Source organism: Chenopodium quinoa, unplaced genomic scaffold, assembly GCF_001683475.1.
Source record: "Chenopodium quinoa cultivar QQ74 unplaced genomic scaffold, ASM168347v1, whole genome shotgun sequence".
Taxonomy (NCBI): domain Eukaryota; kingdom Viridiplantae; phylum Streptophyta; class Magnoliopsida; order Caryophyllales; family Amaranthaceae; genus Chenopodium; species Chenopodium quinoa.
Window position 1 is genome coordinate 7164915 of NW_018745448.1, and position 6539 is coordinate 7171453.

Below are 6539 nucleotides of genomic sequence, written 5' to 3' on the forward strand. Positions count from 1 at the left end.
AATCCAAAAAACAATTATTAATTTATGTTTAATACAAGTGGTAAACTAGTAATCACATGTTATAATAGATGTATAGTACAAATTAATATTGATTTCGACCTTCATCGATATTCTTTGGATCTAGACCACAAATTTTCGACAATACATTACTTTTTTTTTTTTAGTATTCATCCCCGATACTATATCTTAGTAAGATTAGTATGGAGTGTTGACTACATTCTCATTTAGGGGTGTGCAGAAATGGACCTGGATTGGAAAGCCGACTTGGATCGGACCTGGGGATTTTGGGTCGGCTTTCGATCCTCACAAATTTTCTATTTCGGGTTTTCAGTCCGGGTAAAAACCGAAATATTTCGATCCAGACCGGAAAATGTATTTTTGTAATTTTTTGGATTAAAATTTTAAATTTTTTGTTTAAATTTCTAAAAAATTTAGGTACAAAACTTGTAATTTATAAATTCTAGGTGCAAAATAGGAAAGCACGCAAACAAAAACAAAACGTTAAAAATGTATGTATTTATTAAGATACTAAAATGCAAAAAAAAAAAAAAAAAAAGAGAGAGAGAGAGAAAAGAATATAACCGGTCCATTCTGGTCTAAAATCGGACTGGAACGGAATAAACAGGTCTAGACCGGAACCCAGACCGGTTGTCCGATCCTGGTCCCCAAAAAAAATCAATTTCGTGTTCCAATCCAGTTTTGGACCAGTGCACAACCCTATTTGATAGAAGATAATAAGTAGTGACAATGCTAAGTATATTGGGTAAGTATGTGATTTCATTTCCAAATAAACACGTTATTCGACTTGAATTTTAAATTCACTCAATGCTACTCCGCTCCGTCCCATAATATATATAGTCAGGGCCGTAGCATTGATTTTGGGGGCCCTGTTCCAAATCGAAAAAGGGGCCCTTAATAATGTTAAAATTATACATTTTTTTTTTAATCTATAATTTTAGCAATGCACAATTTTCCTATATATACATTGCAAAATAAAAATGCTTTCATATAACAATGACATATTCAATTACGCAAAATTATATTCGAATATTTTATTCATGTTGATAATAGTAACTAAATACAACTCAAGGCTCATATCAACTTAAGCTATATTAACTTCTATTTATTTGAAAAGTGATATTCTTCTAACGCTCTTTGAGGCAAAATCATCAATCAAGTCTTCATATTCCACTTTCTCTAGAAGATCATTCTCAATTGCTATCATCGCCAATCCATTAAGTCTTTCTTGTAGCATCATAGAACGAAGATATGACTTCAATAGCTTTAACTTTAAAAAACTCCTTTCTGCAGTTGCAACTGTCACAGGAATAGTCAACAAAATTCTATATGCAATAGTAGCATTAGGAAAACAACCCACATCATTCGAAAATATCAAAATATCAAAAGGTCCTTTTATGTCATTGTGCAAAATTTCTTTAAGCAACTTCAACTCCACAAATAATTCATTCCCATCATATCTGATTTTTCATTAGACATAAGTGCATTTTCAAAATTCAAACAAGAGGATTTCAAACTTAAATCATCCAATGACTTCATCCTTTGAGGAGTGAATAAGAAACCAAAAATATTTTCATATTCCTCAAATTGCTCAAATCTTTTATAAAGAGAACTAATAGTTTGATCAACAATATAAAGAAAGTAATCAACTCTAAATGATTCTTCTGGAGATAGAGGAGCATTTGATGAAGTGCTTGCTTGGATTCTCATCAAAATGTTTTTTTCTTTTAATTTCACGCTTTTGGGGAAATATAGGATCAATATCCATTTCAATAGCAATGTCCTTAGCCTTACTCAAAGCATCATAAAAACCAGTTTCTCTATACCCCTCAAAAAAAGAAATCAACCCTCTTATTTTTTTAATAGCCACATCAATAAGCATATCCTTTGATTGTAATAGCTTGCTTACTAAATTAATTGCAAATAATATTTCATACCAAATTACTATTGCAATTAAAAACTCAAAATCACCAAGCTCATTATTTGCTAAGGATTTAGCTTCACTCTTTATATTGTAATCCTTATCATTGCTATCGGCTACTTGAAGTAAAGCTTCTCGTATATCTGACATTTGAAATCTAATAGCCTTAACACTTTCAACACGACTTTCCCAACGAGTAGATGACAAAGACTTAACAGTTAGTCCTTTTACATTGTCTTTCAAGATTTGCCATCTCTTAGTAGAAGCTGTAAAAATTGTATATATACGTTGGATGACTCCAAAAAAGTCTCTAGCTTTACTACATGTGTTAGCCATATCACATAATGTCAAGTTTAAACTATGACAACCACAAGGAGTATAAAAAGCATTAGAATTTAAATCCAAAAATTTCTTTTGAACTCCTTGATGTTTTCCTTTCATATTAAATCCATTATCATAGCCTTGTCCTCGCACATCCATTATATCAAGATCAAGATTTTTCAATTCATTCTGTAAAACATCAAAAAGCCCTTGGCCAGTTGTATCATTTACATTCAAAAATCCTAAGAAAGATTCCTCGATGCAAACATTACAATTAGAGACATTCACATATCTTAATATCAATGACATTTGCTCTTGATGGCTAACATCGGGAGTACAATCAAGAATTACTGAGAAATATTTTGCTTGCTTTATCTTTCTAATAATTTCATTTTTTATTGCAGAACCAAGCAAAAGTATTAACTCGTTTTGAATTGTATGACCTAAATATTGAAAGTGAATATCATTATTAGTTATACGGTTGTCATGTTCTTGAATGATTGGGTCAAACTCGGCCAACATTTCAATCAAGCCCAAAAAATTACCATTACTTTTTTGGTATAGTTTCCCATTTGAACCACGAAAGGCTAGATTATGTTTGGCAAGAAATTTGACAATTGAAATAATTCTTTGCATTACTTTCTTCCAATGGTCTTTTTCTTTTTCAATTAGCATTTGAGTCGTCTTATCAATAGTTTAATTCTTTTAAAACCTAAGACGCAAATCATACCAAGTAGTCATATTCTTAACATGATCTATGCTTGTCTCATGCTCTTTAAGTCTAAAGCCTACATGCCCCCAATATGAAAATCCTTCATTTGTCAATTGTCCTCTTCCCATCCTTTTTTTAAATATTTTACAGCAAAAACAATAGACTCTATCAAGCTCTTTGGAATAAACAAGCCAATCCCTATCACATTTCTCACCGTTTGATAAAACTCTAGCATACAAATTAGCCGTAAATCGTCTTGAAGATTTATCTTTAGGACCTTTCACAATAGAATTATCTCTTTTAGGACCATTTTTCACTAATAAATCAATCATTTTAGAATCAAGACCATCCCAAACTCTAGGATCATATATATTAGGCACATAACTAGTTTCACGGTGATCAACATTATCATTATCAGAAGGCATATCATCAATATTTTCAGCATTATTATCATTCTCAATAGGCACATCGTCAACATTGCAATTAACACTAGGCACATCATCAAAAATATTATCCACATCATCAACATTCTCCGCAATAGGCATATCACTAACAAGATCAACATTAACATTATTAATATCATCAACATCAACATTATTATTCTCAATAGGGACATCATCTACAGGCTCAACAAGAGGAACTTGAGGTTCTTTTATAACGAATTTATCAAGAGAACCTTTTTGAGAATTAATTAACACTTCTAATTTTCTCTTTTTGTTACGCTTTTGAGACCCAGATTCATACTTTCTAGGAGGCATAATCTCAAAATCTCAAAAAAAAAAAAATTTCAGTATCATATATATGGATTGAAAAAACCTGGAAAGCAGAAGCTTTATTTCAATCAATTGGACGAATTGGCGAATTACTCCATAACGTTGATTCCCAATCTTTGTTCAAAAGAATACGACCAATTTGGACCTTCAAAAAATAAAATTGTTAGATACAAAACTAGTCTCATCTGCTGTATATCAATCAAATCTGCTTACCTTAATAGCAATAGCCTAGAATTTTATTCGATATCAATATCCTCTCCGTTGGATGTGTAACTATAATCAAGGTTTGGAGAGTGATATTTTCTTTATTCGATTTCAATATCCTCTCCGTTGTCAAAGAATTGTGTCTAAAAGATTGTACTCGAGTACTCGACTGTCAAATATTTTTAAAGTAAAGTGATAAGGCTATTGCTATTAAGGTATATATGAGAAATTGAGAACATTATAATTTCTAGAATTTCCACTTTTCCAGATATTATTAGCCAAAATCAAAAATTAATGTCTCTGTTGCAACACGATTACACGAGCAGGGCCGAAATTTTTTTTTAAAAAAATGAAATAAAAATTGCTTCAATTCATCAATTGAAATTATCAAACCCAGAATTAATTAAAAACAAAAATAAAAAATTTACCAGAAGACACAGACACGAAGCATTCAAACTTCAAAGCAGGGCCGAAAAATTAAAAAAAAATGAAATAAAAATTGCTTCAATTGAAATTATCAAACCCATAAATAATTAAAAACAAAAATAAAAAATTTACCTAAAATCGATTGCTTCAATTCGTTGTTCGTTCCCCTCAAAAAGAAAAAAAAATTGCTTCAACCCTTCAATTCGTTTTTGATTTTGTATAAAGTATAATTGTATCAATTGGGAATAGATAGATGAAGATGATTGAATGGAAGATAACCCATATATATGGGAAAATAATTACCGTTTGATAACAAGAAATTCGGAAGATTGAAATTGATTTCTTGACTGAGTTTTTTTTTTTTTTTTCCGTTGAAATTCTGGGAAAATATGCAATACAATTTTCCATGATTGATGTTATTAGGGAGGAATTTGGAAACACGGAGAAATTAATATGGAAGGTTGAATTGATTGAATGGGATTATGGGAATTGGGAAAGTTGAATGCGTGAATGTTGCTTCTCCTTCCTCTTTGCTGTCTTCTGGTTCTGGCGATAAAAACAACATTTTTTTTTTAAAATAATAATTGGAAAAAAAATTGGGCCCTTTAAATTGGGGCCCTGTGCTAAGGGGCACCTTGCACATGGCCTTCTACGGGCCTGTATATAGTCATAGATAAATTAGGAAGTACAATGAATAAAATTAAAAAAAAAGTTACAGTAAAATAGTCTTTACCTACTACTTAAAAATAGAATAGGAAGAATATTTTGGTTATCCAAAAAGAAAACAGAAACTATATTATTGGACATAAATAATGTATGGAGAGATACTCATAGAGTGTATGAGAGTATTGGAGGATATGTAGGTGGATACTTCCTCAAATTAAATGATGTCCAACACCTTATTTCTATACATGATTTATGGAGGTGGAAGAAGTGTGTAGAAACTTCTATAAACATGTTCTTTAAATACTCCACACAAGTCTAGAGTCTTCATGACCATTAGAGTAGCTATAGCCCACTACCGGGTATGGTTACATACCAACTACTTTTTGTTTTTGTTTATACTGTTATTATTGATAAATATACTGTTATTATTGATTTTATACTGTTATTTTTTATTCTATACTGTTATTATTCCAACGAGATTTTCAATGAAGAAAAAGGGAAAAAGAAAAGAGCGTATTTTTGTATTATACTATTATTATTATTATTATTAATTTTATAATGTTATTACTGATTTTTATACTATTTTCGTCCCTTGGTAAAGACCATACCGGGTAGCGGTCTATAGGGGTGTACAAAAACTGGCCCGAACCTGATCCGAACCTGTAGATTCAGGTCCGGCCCCGGTCCTTGAAATTCGAGGATTTCGGGTTTCAGGTCTCGTCTGGGTAAAACCCGAAATTTTCAGATCCGGACCTGAAACCGTTAAAGCTATTTTTTTATTTAATAAGTCTAAATAGGTCCGTAAATAGGTCCAAACAAGTCCAAATAGGTCTAAATAGGTCCAAACAGGTCAAAACAGGTCCATAACAAGTCCAAACAGGTCTAAACAGGTTAGCAATTTAATACTTCCTCCGTTTTCTTTTGCTTGCAACAATTCCCTAAAAAGGAAATGTCACAATACTTGCAACACGCTATAAAAGGAAAGTTACTTTAGGAAAAAACTATACTATTTCTCTTATTTAAAGAACATGACCCACTAAATTACACTCCTAACAACCACTCATCCTATTTTAAAGTTTATTATATCATGTAAACCCCACCTTTCTTAATTACCGTGTTAAAGGGTGTGTTGCATCTAAAAGAAAACGGAGGAAGTATTATTTTAAAAAAAAGGAAAAAAAAATCAATAATCAGGTCTATTTAGGTCCAAACCCGAACCGGACCTGATTTTTCAAGTATGTACCGGAACCGGACCTGTTGATTCAGGTCCGGTCTCCGGTCCTTAAAATCATGGATCCGGGTCCCGGTCCGGTCCGATTTTGGACCGGTGTACAGCCCTAGCGGTCTATCACGCCTCCTGATTAGGGGATTTTTATCCACCAATCACCGTCTGACAAGTGGACCAACCAGGTTCCGCCACGTGTCCTTCACGAAGGCCAATAGGAGCCTGCCACGTGTCAATCACAGATACGTCCTCTACGGACCAATCGAGGCACGC

General features: G+C 32.4%; 1 pseudogene; it reads right to left on the reverse strand.

Annotated features, from left to right (window-relative positions):
- Positions 1 to 981: 981 nt before the first annotated feature.
- LOC110713543 lies at positions 982 to 5005 on the reverse strand (annotated as a pseudogene).
- Between the last annotated feature and the right edge of the window lie 1534 nt (positions 5006 to 6539).